Source organism: Pygocentrus nattereri, chromosome 8 (genome assembly GCF_015220715.1).
Source record: "Pygocentrus nattereri isolate fPygNat1 chromosome 8, fPygNat1.pri, whole genome shotgun sequence".
In the NCBI taxonomy this organism is placed as follows: Eukaryota; Metazoa; Chordata; class Actinopteri; order Characiformes; family Serrasalmidae; genus Pygocentrus; species Pygocentrus nattereri.
Window position 1 is genome coordinate 8768365 of NC_051218.1, and position 16636 is coordinate 8785000.

The following is a 16636-nucleotide window of genomic DNA, read 5'->3' on the forward strand; positions in this document are numbered from 1 at the left end:
GCTGAAACCTATGAAGTTGAATGCTTTGAAATTTTGAGCATTTTGAAGTATTTTACTGCTAGAAACAGCTTTGCCGGCCATTTTATTTAGATTAGAAAAGGGAAATACATCCTTTCATATTGATTTCCGGGCAAATGTTGCTGCTGAAACCAGCAATTATGTTTAATACTTCACCCCAAAACTTCACTTGAACTAATAAAGCATAGGAATAGCCTGTGAGATGCTGTTGGGTATTTTTCTAAGGGGAAACAGTGAGGCCAAGTGAAAGAGTTCATGTTAAAAATAAGTAGTAAGCAGTATCCCTTTCTAATCCACTATTTTCAACAACAAATTGGAAATCATGTATCCTATTTAAAGCAATATTTTTGCCAAAAATCTCATTTACACAAGTTCCCACAGTTACTCAAATGGATAAGGTTATGGTAGCAGTTGGGACAGCAGAGAATCCCAGACAACCCTGTCCACCGCAACTTCCTCCAGCTCAATCCAGGGGAGCCCAACCTGTTCCCAGACCAACTTGGTTATATAATCCCTCCAATGTGTCCAAGGATATAGGCTGTGCCTGATAAACCCCCACCGGGAAGCAACCAGCGGGCATCCTGATCAGATGCCCAAACCACCTCAACTGGCTCCTCTCAATGTGGAGGAGTCACATAAGCACCTCCTGGATGACCGAGCTCCTCGTCCTATCATGTAGGGTGTAGCCCATCACCCTGAGAAGAAAGCTCATTTCCACAACTAGTCATAATCTCATTCTTTGGTCATTACCCACAGCACATGACCCTCAGATGAGGGTCGGGATGTTACACTACTGCTACACTACAGTCCTTAAATTACAAGGCTTCCTCTTTACCTTTGGCAGTATATTTCATGCTGTGTAGAGGATCAGTATGGGTCTGCTTATCATCCCTCTGTCTTCTCCGGTTCCTGTGTTCATCTGTTATCAGACCAATGAAATGTCCTAGTGAGGATCTCCTGGAGGCATTAGGTCTCTGAAGTTTTCAGTTTTATATAATTGTAACTGAACTGCGTGAACCTGTTTTCTTTCCTTTTTTCAGGTTTGCTGAAATGGGCTACAATGGGCAAATAGATAAAAGGCCAGTATACTTTTTGTACTGGCATTTAGCAGCAGCAGCCAACCAAATCTCTGTTCATAAACAGAAAAACATCTGATATGTTTTATGACCTAAGAAGCTCTGTGCAGTCATAAAAAAGTAAGTAAAGCGGTCAGTTTAACACCTCTTGTTAAAAACCAGAAAATGATCCTACCATGCTCTCACAAGCTAGCCAAGATGATATTAGCATGAATGTCAGTGAAAGTTCAATTGTTCAACAGTAGATTTACTTTGACCATACATGAAAATGCCATTAAAAAGACCAAAAGCAAGCGAGCATCACATTGCTAACAGACTATTTGCCCAACCTAGCGTAATGTATATCCCCAATACATGTCTGTTACTGCATGTAGCACCACCATTAGCCTGACTCAAATTAATCTTGGCTCTTTTTTAGACACAGTGCTTGCAGCAGTTGCCAGATGTGAGAGTTAGTGTCTAGCAAAAGCGAGGAGTAAAGCTCCAACGTTGCTGTTTGAGAAAGCTTTGAAAAAGAGCTGTACTTAATCTGTTAATCAGGCTAATAATAAAATTGAACATCGGAAGTTACTAAGGTCGTTAACATACTACATGAAAAAACAAAGAAAAATCTGTACAAAATGATTAAAATAACCAAGTATACATAAACAACTATGGAACCACCGATGGTAACAAGTGAGATAGCAGTTGACAGGTTGAAGTGAACAGATGTGTTGTTTGGAAAGGGGTTTATATCTGTCACACAACATTGTGCATGAAGTCCATAGTGGTGGAGATTGGGAGTTCTGTCAGAAAGACTCAGGTGTCACGATTGGCCCCTCCCAGTCCTGTCCATGTGTTCCTGTTGTGTTTTGGTCTAGTCCACGTGCTTTTTGTTTTGGTTCCCAGTCCGGCCCCTTGTTCTGTGACTCTGCCCCTGATTGTTCCCACCTGTGTTTCAACCTGTGTCCTGTTTTCCCTTGTTAGCCCTGTTGTATTTCAGCCCTGCGTTTTCCCCTGTGTGGTTGCAGGTCTTTGTATGGATGTATGTTGGTCTTTGTGCTGATTGTTTGATGTTTGATTGTATTGGATAATTGTGTGTTCTCTGAGTTACGTCTGCCCATCGATCTCTACATGTTGGCTCTATTACCCTGGACTGTATCGACCATGACCCTGGATTTGCCCATAATAAATCTGGCTTCTCTCCACACTTGCGTCCGCCTTATTGCTCCCAGCCGTTACATCGGGAGGCAAGAGCAAGGGAGGAGAATTTGTTATATCCTCAGTGGAATTTTACAAGTTGAATGATTCAGTAGAATTCAGTAGAAAGCGCCTTTGGCACAGGCCCCTGTCCTCGGTCCAAGTCTTAGAGCATCAAGACCCCCGCTGATCCTGTCAGCTAAAGACAGCAAGGGTGGAGCCTACTCCCCAGACAGCCAGACAGGGACCCAACTGGTGGTGATGGTGGTGGTGGGGAGGAAGGTAGGGATTGTCAAGGCACCTGAAAGCAACAAAATAGGTACATAAGTCAAGTCATTTTTAAGACAGGTGTAGGCCAACGATTGGTCAGGAGTAATAAGTGAATGAATGACGTAGCATTAGAGTCTCCAACGGGAGAAGCTTCCATCTCTTCTGGCGGGTCAGGAGGGGAGGTTAATGCTACAGCCACAGCTTCAACCCTACAGGCTGCATTAGCATGAATTTAGCATGAATACCATGCTGGTCTTTGCTGGTTTAGCTGGTCATTCTGGTTGCTTTCCAAAATACAACATGTGCTGGTTTTGCTAGTGATTAGCATAGCATCTATTGCTGCTGACCAGCGTAACAGCATCCAAGACACAACACGGGCTGAAATGCTGGTTTTTCTATCACAGGTGCACTGTTAGAAATAAAGATTCTGTGCAGGTACTTTTCATTCATTAAGGTACAAACAATATAAATGTTCTCTCAAAGGTTCCCTCATAAACTAACATGACAATAAAGTAAAGGCCTGGAGACGAGATGGGGTGTGTGGAGTCAATACAATTTAGAAAATATCATTTCAATGGATTATGGTACAATTATGTTCCCTCACTAAAGGCACTTTATATGTACCCTTGAGGGGCCACCCCATTGACAAGACAGGTACTGCCCCGGTGGCAGTTCCGTACCTTTATTTGCACCTATTTAATCTACAAACCAAAATTAGCTGAGGCTCAAAAAAAATGATACCACTGTGTGTAAATGTTTCATATTGCTTATTATAATTCTTCTTCTTATTATTATTATTATTATTATACATACAAACACAGATGTACAGAGCGCTGGGTATCTATCAGTATTGCTGGCCACAACTGTCCATATTTTGTCAGTTGCATGCTAATTGGCTATCCAAACGTCCATGTAGACTCATCCATGTATCAGTTGCAATCTGCCAATAAAAACACAGTTTTGCAAGCAGGTACCCTCTGTAAGCCCTCTGGCAAGCGAAATATAGTTGGATTGGGAAACATTCGTTGATCACACTCAGAATCAGAATACATTTTTGATCACAGAGGGAAATTGCAGTTCTTCCCTCTGTGATCAATAAAGTATTCTGACTCTGAGTTGCAGCCATTTATGTGAAACTCATCAGCCTAACCCAGTGTATGGGTGTGGGTGGGGAGAGGGGGTCATTTTTCTGTGGCCTGCACTTCTGCCCCTCTGAATGTCTGCCTTTCTTTGAGTTTAATGCATATTGAACATATTACAAAAGCAATTTTCATTTTGTTAGATTGGACCTGATTCCCCTGTTTGATATATTGGATATGTTTCTACTATATATTGAGTAATAGTAGTCTATTACAGAACCGCATGAGAAAATGTTACCACACAATGTTATAAAGTATCTCTTTCACTTTAGCTGGATGAAATTGTTGGATCTCAGATGTTACATTTTCTGAAAATAAATACATAGAATAAAATATTAAATATGTGGAGACAGTATAAACCCATACAAACCCATCCAAAGCCTGTCTGAGGCTGCAAACCACATGTCTGAATTACACATATCTGAAATATTCTCTGCTCACAGAGCGCACTGTTATTGTAGTGCAGTGTACCATGGAGCGAATAGACAAACACTCTGCAGTGCCAAGCGATCCACAAGAGAGGGGGCCACTTCAGCGAGTCCCACTCACCTCCCCACATGCACAGAGAGAGGAGTAACCCACAGCAGCCCGGTGTGAAGAAGTGAAAGAGGAGTCAACTGAAATAACAAATGAAATGGTGATCAGAGAGATAAAGCAGGGCGTTAGTTCATAAAGAGGACAACATCTGGAATTGAAGGAATGAATGCAGGAGTCAAGGCGGGGAGGCACAATCAACGCCGTCCTGCGGGAGAAAAGAAAAACAGTGAGTTGAATGTACCTGTTTCACAAGCTAATCTATCCACACTCTTAATATATGTGCACATTTGAACCTGTATCACATGTACACACTGCCTGCTGTACTTACTGATCCAGACCCTGTTTTTCAGCAATACAGTAGTGCTTAGTTTTTCAGCCTAATGTCTACCTGCTGCATCTGTATCGTACAGACAACGCACCTCCCTGCATCAAGAGATTAGAGAAACGGTTAGCTTGAAACTCAGCTGTAATAGAGGTCGGTGGGATGGGCAATGGCTAAAATACATAATTGTAAAATGCATTTTTAAAAAACAAACATCACACTACAAAAATATTCATGAAAATACTTTTTTTTTAGCAAAATAGTTATTAGAACTATGCTACAAATATACAGTACTGTGCATTATAAATAATGCCCAATCAAAACAGTCATTAAAGGGAAATTCCATCGATATTTCACAGTTTCTGCATAAGTGGTGATGATAGGAACGAGGGGTTACGATGTCTACAACACAATTAAAGGCATTATCTGTGCTATATGAGTTGACCAGTGAACCTACACATGTCTTCTGAGTTTTATATGTAAAGTTGATGATGGTAAAATAGTCAAAAATCTGAAAAATGAAGCATTTTGGAGGACTATTTACCTTACACCCACCCTGCATGTGCCCCTCCACCATGATTTTAAATAACATGTTTTAGGGGAAAAGTATCATAACACATCACCACAACTGTCAACCATTCGGACTGAGCAAGTTTCTCCAGAATTCAACTTTTCACACTGAACCTCACTGAATGAGTGTTTACGCCTTAAAGATGCCACGAAGAAAATTTGGAAAACCTGTGGAATTCCCCTTAAAGTACAAGTTATTCATCTTTCAATGTCAGGAACAAAAAGCAGAAAACATTGATGAGAAAATGGCACAGAAGCCTCAACAGCTAAACGGAACATCTAACATCACGTTCCACCAGAGGGGTGAACAAAGAAAGGGACAAAAGTTTTTGAGCTTGTAAAATGATATTCACAAATGTACTGAAATGTGTAGTTGTGTTTGAGCAACTAACCTGATAGCAAGAGGATAGTGGGCCACTGTTGGCCTGTTGATGGCAAGGCTGGTGGTCCACTGGCATTTTGCTCAGCGTTTTCTGGGCGGCCCACTGTTGCTTAAGCAGATTATTTACTAGAATTGAACTTTTTACTAGAGTTCAGTGTCAGCACTACTTTTATAAAATCCTTTTATACCAGCCCTAGTCATTATTTTTGTTCTCTCAGTTGTTTGTGAAGCTCTCAGTGCACTTAAAATCTGTTTGAGTAGTATAAAAACTCGTTAGAGGTTGTATGCAGGACAGTAATCCGGGTGGTCCAAACAGTGAGCGGGGGGCTGACCTTATCAAGAAAGCAGACCGATATATGTTCACTATCAGGGTACATACAAGTAAAATTCAGATATTCACAAATGTACTGAGAGATATATTTGTGTTTGAGCAACTACTTACACATAAAATCAAACTCACAGCTGCTTAAAAAGATTTTGGATATGTAGAAATGATTGTTGAATGTGTAAAAAAACATTGGCATTTTTTGAGGCAGCTCAAATGATTTACATTGTGCCAGACATAAAATCACATGAAAAGTTTGAAGTTCCACATGTGACCGTACAAATCTGCAAACACGTCTCTGCTGTGCTTCTTTATTTGCAGAAGCTGTTAAAATTGATCAGAGCTGTGTTTGTTTTGCGTCGCTACCATGAGGAAAAAGGTCTGTTCGCCTGGTGAGTTTCTCCAGTAAGAGTTTAGGTGCTGAGCTGGGCTTATTGATTCTGATGAGGCTTCTTTAGTTTCTTATGGAGGTGAACTTGAAATCAAACGTTGCATGTCCTCTGATATAAAATAAGCCAAGCATAAGTACAGCAACAGAAATTTGAGGAGGTTTCTGTGTGTATCAGGTTTACAGCAAGAAACATACACATGAAAAGTAAGAGGCTGTGCAGAGCCCCATCTCTTCCTCTTTGGGTTTTGAGTCTTTCCAAGTCATGAGGCTCGAGTTCAAGTCAAAGTCCATGTCACTGGTCAAAGTCGAATTCGAGTCGTGAGTCTTTTTAAAAAATTTTTTGACGAGTCAAGTCTCAAAGCATCAGATTCATGACTCGAGTCGGACCCGAGTCCAAGTCACATGATTTGAGTCCACACCTCTGGTATCCAAACCTTCAAAGTTCAGTCGTAGAGGTTGGTTTAGCATTTTCAGTTTCTCACAATTCAAGAAGATCCCAATTATAAATTTACACTGTGCCTAATTCTGCATCTCAGATGTCCAGTTTTCCATGTTCTGCTGCAGATATTCCTCTTTTTATGTCTATGTTCTTTTCTCAGTAAGGGCTTCTTGACAGCTACGCATCCTTTCAGACCCATAGCGCTGAGTTGTCCTCTCACAGTGGAGTGTAGGATGGACAGAAACACCTGTAGATTTTTTCAGATCTGAAATCTGTATGCTTTTATATAGAAGCCTTTTATTGACTCCTGTGTGCTCTTTTGTAAGAACGCACTTAAGGTGTGGCTTTATATGGTCTTTGTTTTCTATCTGTCTGTTTTATAGATTTGCTTAAAGTTGTAGCCAAGTATAACAGCATGTGTAGCATGCACTGTGCAGCAGTGGGGCGGGCCTTTCCTGCACACTTCTCCAGCCAGAAATGACCCCACAGACCCCAAGTTGTAGCTGCTAACGTCTCGCTCATGCCAAAGAGATGGAGCAAGGGAGATATCACTCTTGTGTTTACAGCTTACATTACTCAAAGCTCAAAGCTCACTCACATGGTAAAGCTGATTTAGCAGAGAGAAATGCAGGCAACTTTCAGAGTTAAAGGAATCCTTTTTAGTCTAGACCAGATTTAATCTGTTTGGAAAGTGAGGCCTCAATAAATTACTAAATACATAAACAGAAGGTCTGGTGTTTTCCTAAAGGTGTAAAAGGTCGTAAAGCTCTCCAGATGTGGCAAGAGTGTTGTTATTCTCTCAATTAGGCTGGTCGTTTTTTTCTGTTTTCATAGATTTTCCACACATTTGAGAGGATGGGCAGCGGGAGACAGTACACTCTTAAAAATGAAGGGCCCAGCAAGGGTTCTCTCTGCAGTACCATAGATGAATCACTTTTGGTTCCTTTCAGTGATTGTTTTTGTGAAGAACCTTTTTAAAAGTATAAAGAGGCTCCACAAATTGAAAGATTTAGGGAGACCCCCTTAAACTGGTATAAATTAGGGGTGCCCTTATGGTGGTCCCAGAGATCTACCACCGTGCAGAGTTTACCTTTGACCCCCCCCATCAAACACCTCATCCAGTTAGTGAAGGCCTTTTGCAGCATCTGAACATTAGAGCCAGCAGTGTTGGATCTGAAACTCTCCAAGGTGGTAGATCTCCAAGAACAGGATTTGGCAACCCTGGTATAGAACCTTTACATCATGTGAAGGTTCCTGAAAGCCTTTAAAGGTTCACACACTCACAAACTTGTAGGGTTCATCTATGGTATCACACAAAGAGCCATTTGTGTTACTTTTATTTTAAAGCATGTAAATTCAGTGATCAGTTAAGGACACCAATGTATTTGCAGTGACCTCTTCGTGCTTCTTGAATGACTTACAAAATACATCACATAAAGAGATAACCATCTTTAAGCCTAAAGCACTTACTGGCCTTTTAGCAAGCTAGTTCATCAAGATTTTCTTACAAGCCTTATCAGAGAACGCAGTGACCGCAATCACAATAAACCACTCTCAATGACTGGTGTGGCAGGACTGTCCTGTCTTATCACTACTAATTACCCTGCTCATAAAATGACACTCATAAAATGGGTAATTACATTTACATTTATCACATTTTGGCAGACGCCCTCATCCAGAGCAACTTACAATTTGAGCATTTTTACACATGTAGGTGAAGGTAGCATTAGGAGTCTTGCCCATAGTATAGTGTAGGCTGCTTACTCAGGCAGGGACTTAACCCCAGTCTACAGTATAGAAGGTAGAGGTGTTATGCACTACACTATACCAACCACTAAGTACATCATTATATAATTAGATAGAAAAGCAGAGTTAACCACAACCTGCTCAGTCCTGCAAATATGAAGTTTTTAATATATGGTTTATACAGTACTGAGTAACAGAAATGCTCTAATATTACTTGGAAAAAACTGATCACCTTCACTTACATTAAAAGTAAAGAAAGTTTTGCCTTCTCTTGTAAAGTCACCTTTTTGGAGATGCCCAAAAACCAGTTTTGACCCAAACCAATTTTGAGGTGGTTTGAAATGTGAGTCCAATAGGATTTCTACAGACAAGTCTCGCTCTGGTCATTCAAACCAGATTTCAGAGTGCTTTTTGCATCACTTGCAATGCAAGAAACAATGACAATGTCAAATCCAGAGAGATGGAAGTTCTGGGATTTGAGAGAGTGCCAAAGATTCGTCCCTATGCCAGAGAATTCTGAAGAGTTTGGAGGATGAGATGATGCAACTCCATCTCTCCTGAATCTGTGAACCCACCTCACCAGCATTGTTATGTAGTCGACGCCTGCGTCATTATCACAGCAACCCATGTAGACAGGTTGGTGATGTCTGTTCATACAAATCTGATTTGAGAAACATCTCAAAAAACATTTGCCTACAGTCTGAACACAGCCTTAGTGTTGAGTTGTCTTCTCACAGTGGAAGGATGGACAAAAACTCCTGTGGATGTTTTCAGATCTGAAGCAGCTTAATTTTCTCATCTCTTTCAAAGATGAAGATCATATTTTGTACCCCTGCTTTTTCCACTGACATTGACTTTTTCCTTCCTAATGCAAGTGGATGGTCTTGTACTGAACCTAATCTCATCAGAAATATCTGAAACATGAATAACGCACTTAATGTTCATTTTGACTTCAAATTAAATAAATAAAGGGCTGTGTAAACCAGCATTGGGAATGATGCACTGTCAACTGTGACACATAAGTCAATAAATAAAAACATACATAATTAAGGCAAGTTTATTTCTATAGCACCTTCCATACACTTCAGTGTTTCACAAATGAGAAAATACAGAGTCTGAAAATACAGATTAAAATACATTTAAAAGAGAACATCATTAAGTTAAAAATCTATTTAGATATTAGATCTTAAAAAAGTGCCATTATAGAGGCTAGAAATGCTAATAACGTTTAAACTGAGCTGAAAGCTGCTCAAACAGGAATGGTTTCAGCCTGGTTTTAAAGTGTCCAATGTCATGGCTCTTTTAATGCTCTCTGGTTCCATTTCAGAGTAGTACAGTAGCGAAAAGCTGCTTCTCCTTGTGTAGCCTTCACCTTTAGCAAAACTGACTAATTCCTAATGATCTCTCATATCACTGCAGCATATGAAATAAATATGCTGCTGCTGCACCACTGAGCGATTTATAGACCAGTAATAGTATCTTAAAGTCTGTTCTGGAACAGACTGGTAGCCAGTGTAAGGGTTTAAGGAAGTGGGGGCATGGGGGTGTGGTGGTGGCATTGTATTCCCTTCTTTTACTCCTTTTTTGACAGTCCAGTTAGGAGACCATTACAGTGATCAATCCTGTTCGAAATAAAAACATGGATGAATTTCTCCAGGTCTGCTTTAGTCAGACAATCTCTGATCTTTTTGATGTTCTTAAGATGGCAAGATTAAGCAGTTTAATTTTAGGTATGGTGTACTTATGATGCTGATGGTTCTTACATCACCACAGTCCTTTATTGTCCATCATTTCCATTTGTTAAGCCCTTAAAATCCCAGGTCTTTTAACACACTAAGGATTATTATTCAGTACCTACACGGACTAGCTGAGCTGTTCTTATATTGTTTACTGTTTACATCTATTACTTGCACAGAACACAACTGTTTACTGTTTACATCTGTACTTGATACACTTTATGAACAGCTGCTATACATATTTGCACATAATTAATTTAATTTTATTTCAACTTTGCACATACTGTGCATTTTTACTTTTACTTTTTACTACTGTTTTCAGAGTTATTCTTATATTTTCTTTTTTCTTTCTCTTAAGAGTATATTTGGTGAATGGAGGAACAGCAAAGTAAGAATTTCACTGTACAGTGTAACTGCCTGTTCTGCTGTGCACATGACAATAAAAACTCTAGAATCTTGAACCTGAATCTTAGGATACAGAAAGGTGCAATAAACCCCTGAGCCCACTGCTGGACCCTGGCCATTTAAAGGGTTAACAAGTGTGTGAAATTAGACTCCCAGCCATATCGGTGTGGTCTCTGAGTGAATGCTTGCCTGGTTCCCTTATCCCTGGTCGACCTGTTTTACAGTGAAAACAATGGCTTTACTGCATGCCAGAACTTTCTTTGTGGCTGATTCTGAGGAATAGTGAAATCTCATAAAACCCCTGCATCCTCTCAGTCTCCCATTGGGCATTACTCATATATTAGATATCATGTTAACAGAAAGCCATTCCTCATCAGACTATCCTGTGATAAACCCTGTAGGTCAGGCCAAACATGCATTTTTGAGAGACTTAATTCATTTCTCTCCCTTCCAAGGTGAATATTATTTGTGTCCAAATCTTTGTAACCTATGTTCTGAGGAAACTCAGAATCTCAGGGAGGAAACACGCACTTCAATAATAAATACTCCCCTTCACCAGGGAGCCAGGATCCCTCTCCATTGTTTAATAGTTAGACAAGTCATGAGTCAGAAGGTAAAGGAAAGCAGGGCAATTAAGTATATTCTGGAGTGAAAAGGTGGTGAGATGGCCGTTTGGTTTAGTGATAAATCTGAAGAGCATGCACCTCTACTCATGTGACAGTGGATAAGGCAGAAACAATACACTTTTTCTTTTGCCTCTACACTGAAGGGTTACTTAGGAGAGCTCACAGAACCACTTTAAAATAACACTGCCATTAAACGGGGCTTATGGTTAAAATTAGTTTATTGGATCATAACAACCTCAGAGAAATCATTAACAAGCAGTTATAACACATTGATAAAAACGGGAACAGTGAGCTGCCATATCTGATGACTGTGAATATGTGATCGAGTTGACATATTTAATGCTGACGGATGGAAAAGACAGATAAATAACCAGTGAGTCATACTGTTATTTATACTTGTCACGTTTACTCTTTGAAGTTAATCCTCATTTTCACATATGTTACCAGTGTGATATTTTATTTATACCCCATTGCATTCTTATTTAGTTTTATTTTTGTCCTTATATCTTATATTTGGATTGACTAGTGCTCTTACTTGCTGAGCTAACCCGGTTAATCATTCCACACATTTCATTAGTCAGTTGAACTTGTGCTAGCCTACATATGACTAATAAACTGAACTGAACTGAATGAGGTTAGTTAAGTTGATTAAAATTATGCATGGAGTTCAATACATGCAAGGTATCCCTTAAAATCTCAGGCTTATTACATACTAAGACTTATTATTCAGTAACTACGGGGACTTCGATGCAAACTGGCTGAGCTATTCTTAGATTATAGAAATGTGTAATAAAACGTTGGGTCCTGGCCATTTAAGGGGTAAGCAAAGTATATAATCCAGGGTTGGGGTGTAGTAGGATACAAGTATTTAGAAAATGTATTCAGAATTAAAAATAAGTATCTTCGTTCAGTCCAAGCTACATTTTACAAAGGTAGTTTTCAGAATACATTACCTACTTACCTAAATAACATAAAAGCTAAAAAAAAATATCAGAGGTGTTACTATGATGTCATCTTCAGGTGGACATTCGAACTATGAAAAAAATGTTGCTTTTCCTATATAAGATATGTTAACGAGAGCATAGTTTAATTTTGAGAATTTGGAGGGAGGAATCAAATTCTAGCATCATTTTTGTAGGGAGGTTTGGAACAATTACCCAGTGGAAAAATATATCTACTTATAAAATTTAGAATTAGATGCAATGATGAACATTTGTATGAAATAAAGAGGGAAATTTGTGAGCAAATTTTGGTTCGGATCTTCTGTAGGCTACAATTGATAGTATTCCGTTTGCACTGCCACCGTTTTGGTAGGCAAAATCAAGTTCATGCCGCAGTGCTGTGGTGGTTTTTAACCAGATAACGAAGCCATAATGGATCCAGCCCAGGCATTAAAGCATGTTCTTTTATCACTTTTTTAATTTAATTTTTACAGCATGTTAACTGATATATTTGAGTGTATTGCCTTGATTTAATTTGATTTGTTGCTAATAGCTAATGAAATCTGAAATGTGCAGGCTAAACGGATCTTGTCCACCGATCTAAAGTGTGCATATATGTTTTCAGTGGTTGTACTAATCTATTTTGCTATGTTGCTTTAGGTATTCAACAGCAGTGCCTGTATGATGAACATTAGTATGATTAGCTGAGATTGTTCTTTCAAGGACAGAACAATGTCCAGGCCCTAGATGATCAGCAGATACAATTAAACTTGTTTTAATATATGTTTTTACAATTTTGTACTTTTTGTGCTAATATAAAGGAGTGTAGAATTCCTAGAATGCAACTGAGCTAGCTAGTGTAAACAAATGGGGTAAACTAGAATGAAGACAGTATAAATAGCCCTAGTGCAGGGCTCCGGTGGCATGTCCAGCTTTTTCACTGCCCTGTTGCAGCTCCACGGCAGAATTAGGTTTTTAGGTAAAAATAAAATAATCCTCCATTGCAGTAAAATAAAGCTCTGCTGATTGTTCAACACAGTTTTAACAATAAATGCTCTTAAACACCAGAGTTACTGTAGCACTGCTAATTCTCCCTCTAATCCTTATTAACCCTGAAGGTTGAAGCACAGACTGCTGGTCACCATAGCAACACAGAAAACTGTCTCGCCTAGCTAGTAGGTAACAAAAAGGAAAAGAGAGAGATTTAAGACGAATATGGATCATTTAGAGACAATCAGACTGATTTGTATCATTAATCCATACTCCAGCTGGTTTCCTAATGTGTTTAATCTGCAATGAGAAACTGTCAAACGCTAAAGTCGCAAGGCTGATTTCAGTTTCTCATTCGCCAGCTTCTTGTTTGAGTTCTCCGCTGCACCTTACATGGTGCAGCAGTTGCTTTCTGGTGCCTCAGGAAAATTTGAAGAAGAAGCTGGCCGATCAGAAGCTGGAAAAGTTGAGGAAAAGTTTATAGCTGACCTTAAAGCAGTGCAAAGTTAGCTTAAAGAACTTAAAGAGAGCCTCAAGCAGAGCAAAGTAATTCTGCATTTTTGTTTCTGTTTTTTAGCCTATTCTAGGACATAAACTAGCACTTATTAAGATGCATTTTCAGCCAAGATGGTAAAACGTCACTTCAATAAAATTAACATAAAATGTTGCAGCTCCTAAGGCTGATTAATTTTTGTTGAAAGGGCAAAATGACTCTTCTTAACATTTGAGTTGCTGACCTCTGGCCTAGTGAGTGCAATTCAATTACATAGGCTACTTGCTGAATGTTGCATTTAGCTCTAAGATGATGTGAAATAAATGATGAGTTCACCACATGTATCATATGATGACAATGAGAGAGCCAGAACCATAAAATATAGCTCAGTGCAGTTTTTCTATGTGATGCTAGGTTGGCCTTGGCAGGTTGCGACAAACTGATCCATGTCCAGATTTTTGTAATGGTTTTCTCATGTGCCAAAATGACTAAATGTCTTTTCTTAAATATAGCATTGATCTGCAGAGAGGGGTGAGAATGCGGGATAAGGTAGAAAAAGCTTTCACATGCAGCTGAAGATACACCGGTGATGAGCGCTGTGACAGACATTGTGCATCACTGGGAGACAACCTCTTTGTACTCCTGAATGCAAGTGCATACTGCAAAAGGGTCTTAATCTTTTATTGAGCAGCATTACTTTTGCAACAGCAGTTTCATTGTGCAAGCTCCTGCTAGTTTGTTCTATGCCTGCAAGCACCTAAACTGGCTTCAAAAGAGAGTAGTCAAGAAAAGAAACTGATTTTGGCAGGAGAAATGATATGGCCCTCATTAAAACAGCATTTCTTTGAGAGACTCTTGTCTCCACCTCCACAATAGCTCTATCAAGTATGCTAAACATAGCGCCTTTAAACAACTGATTTGGACCCTTAGTTTGGCCTTCAGAGTCACCAGAAGACAAGACAAGACTACTGTTAAGCTGGCAGTTCACTGTAATTCTTAGGAGGAGTAGTATTTAGAGAAATTAAGAGAAATGCTCCTTCCAGAACAAGCCACATCTCATCTCCTTCAATGTCTCTTGTGAAGCGGTCACCACCTCCCCTTCAGTGCACAAGTCCACTGTTTGTGACAGCAAAATAGAATTGGCCGGCTTCAGCGGATCAAGCAAGTGGAGGAGAAATTTCAAAGAAATTCTGTCTATGTAGTTCTGTCAAAAGACCACCTGCCACAGTATTGAGATCTGGACTGAATTGGACCATTCAGACGGCTTCTTGGCAAGAGGTTCTGATTGCATCGCATGTATCACTGCCAAGTGGAGTTGGAGGCTGTAGCAGTGTACATACGGAAAGTCCTTGCCTACTTTTTGTTTCAGAAAAGTCTGTACAGTGCCCCTCACCCCAGACATCACAGAAACACCATCATAGAGAAGTGCTCAGTACTGAGACACTAAATTGTCAGCATTGTATCCCAGGTCAGAGAGATGAGAGGCAAATTGGTTCAGGTGAGTCAGCTTTCTCTTATTTGGCCCTGATGTCTTTTAAAACCACTTGGACAAGAGTTTCAATTATTATATTTTGAATGACATTTGATGTGTATTTAGTGGTTTCAGGGAAACATTTTGCAATTTGTGGTAGTTTAGGGTTTTTTTGAATGGCATACTCAAACAGCCTAATTAAAAGACCTGCCTCATCACCATCCCCCTGATGGTGCCCCTGGACAGCCAGCTCATTTACTGGAAGACACTGAATGATGTTGCCTATGCTTTCATTTAACATAGTGCCTGTTCTTTTCTATCCGCTTTGACCCAGTAGCTGCACAATGCTTTTTCCTGTCTCTAAGCAACGCTGGTATTCCTGCCATGCAGACATGGCTCTACCGTGAGGAGTACTAGAGGCACGTTCAAGGAAACCACGTGAGACAGAGAATTCCAGCCATGGTCAAGACTGGTAGCAGCCTGCGCTAATGCTTCATCAGTTTGTCCAAATGGGCACTTGTGATAACTACTTAAAATTGTGTGGGATGGGCTATATTTAAGTCAGGCATGGACACGCCAGAGCTGGAGGATGGTGTGTCTGGATTTTGGGGAGGACGGAAGTTTGCTGCCCCCGGCACTGAGGCAGTAATGCTTTGCTCGGTGTTGGTAAAAGTCCTGGGCTCCACAGTGGAGGCAGCATGCACTGGGGTTAAGGGTGCCTGTTTGTAAATGAGGCACTTGTCTGTGCTGGAAGATTCACCTAGCTAGCTAAATCGTGTCAGTCTAGTGTAAGGTGATTTAACACCTACCCAACATGTCACCAACAGGGCTTAGCAAAAAATTTGCCACAGCTAGCCTGAAGCTGACTAGCTAGCTGGCTAATCACTAAACCAGTGGCCACCAAGCGAACTGGTAACTTGTAGAATGTGTAGAAACATGAAAACTCAGCTGTGAAATATACAAGATTACTAATACAATTTCTATGAAACATACATAATGATATTTCTGCACAATGTAGAGGACGACAGGTACTTTCAAATGATTTGAAACCCTGGAAAAACAACAAAAATGGAGATATGAGGTTTTCGTCCAACAGCAGCGATATCAACAATAAACAATAGCAGGTTAAACAAAACAATAGCATTCAACATTTCATTGACCACTCGACTGCACTACAGCCAGCATGAAATGCTAATGCTAGCTAGCCAGTGAATCTCCAGAGAACAACTCAGTGTCTTTGAAAAAAAGCTAATAATATTAAATAGTATGCTAAAGAGGGGCTTTGGTCCAGCGTCTGGAGGGACTTCTTGTCCCAGCAGTCTAGTTTTACACTTCCACTTTAAAGGAAAAAAAAAAGGTTTGTCTCAGAACCAAATGTTCTATTTCCAAATCCCTTCACTTCCGCTGTTAGAAATAAAGGTTTAGTGGCAGGCACATCTTTCAATCATCAAGGTACCAATAATGGAAATGTTCCCTCAAAGGTAAACCAGTGGTTTTAACGTCCAGCTGTTTATCTGAAACGAGTTTTTCTCAGGTGAAAAGTACCTTTCCATAAACAAGTGTTTTAAAACAGAACAATA

The 16636-nt window shown here is 39.9% G+C and overlaps 1 long non-coding RNA gene across 1 annotated transcript; it reads right to left on the reverse strand.

Moving 5' to 3' along the window:
- Positions 1-1320: 1320 nt before the first annotated feature.
- LOC119263899 lies at positions 1321-4788 on the reverse strand. The gene is made up of 2 exons (XR_005130617.1): positions 4232-4788; positions 1321-2574 (listed from the first exon to the last, which is right to left on the reverse strand). It is a non-coding gene; the product is annotated as an uncharacterized LOC119263899 (long non-coding RNA).
- Between the last annotated feature and the right edge of the window lie 11848 nt (positions 4789-16636).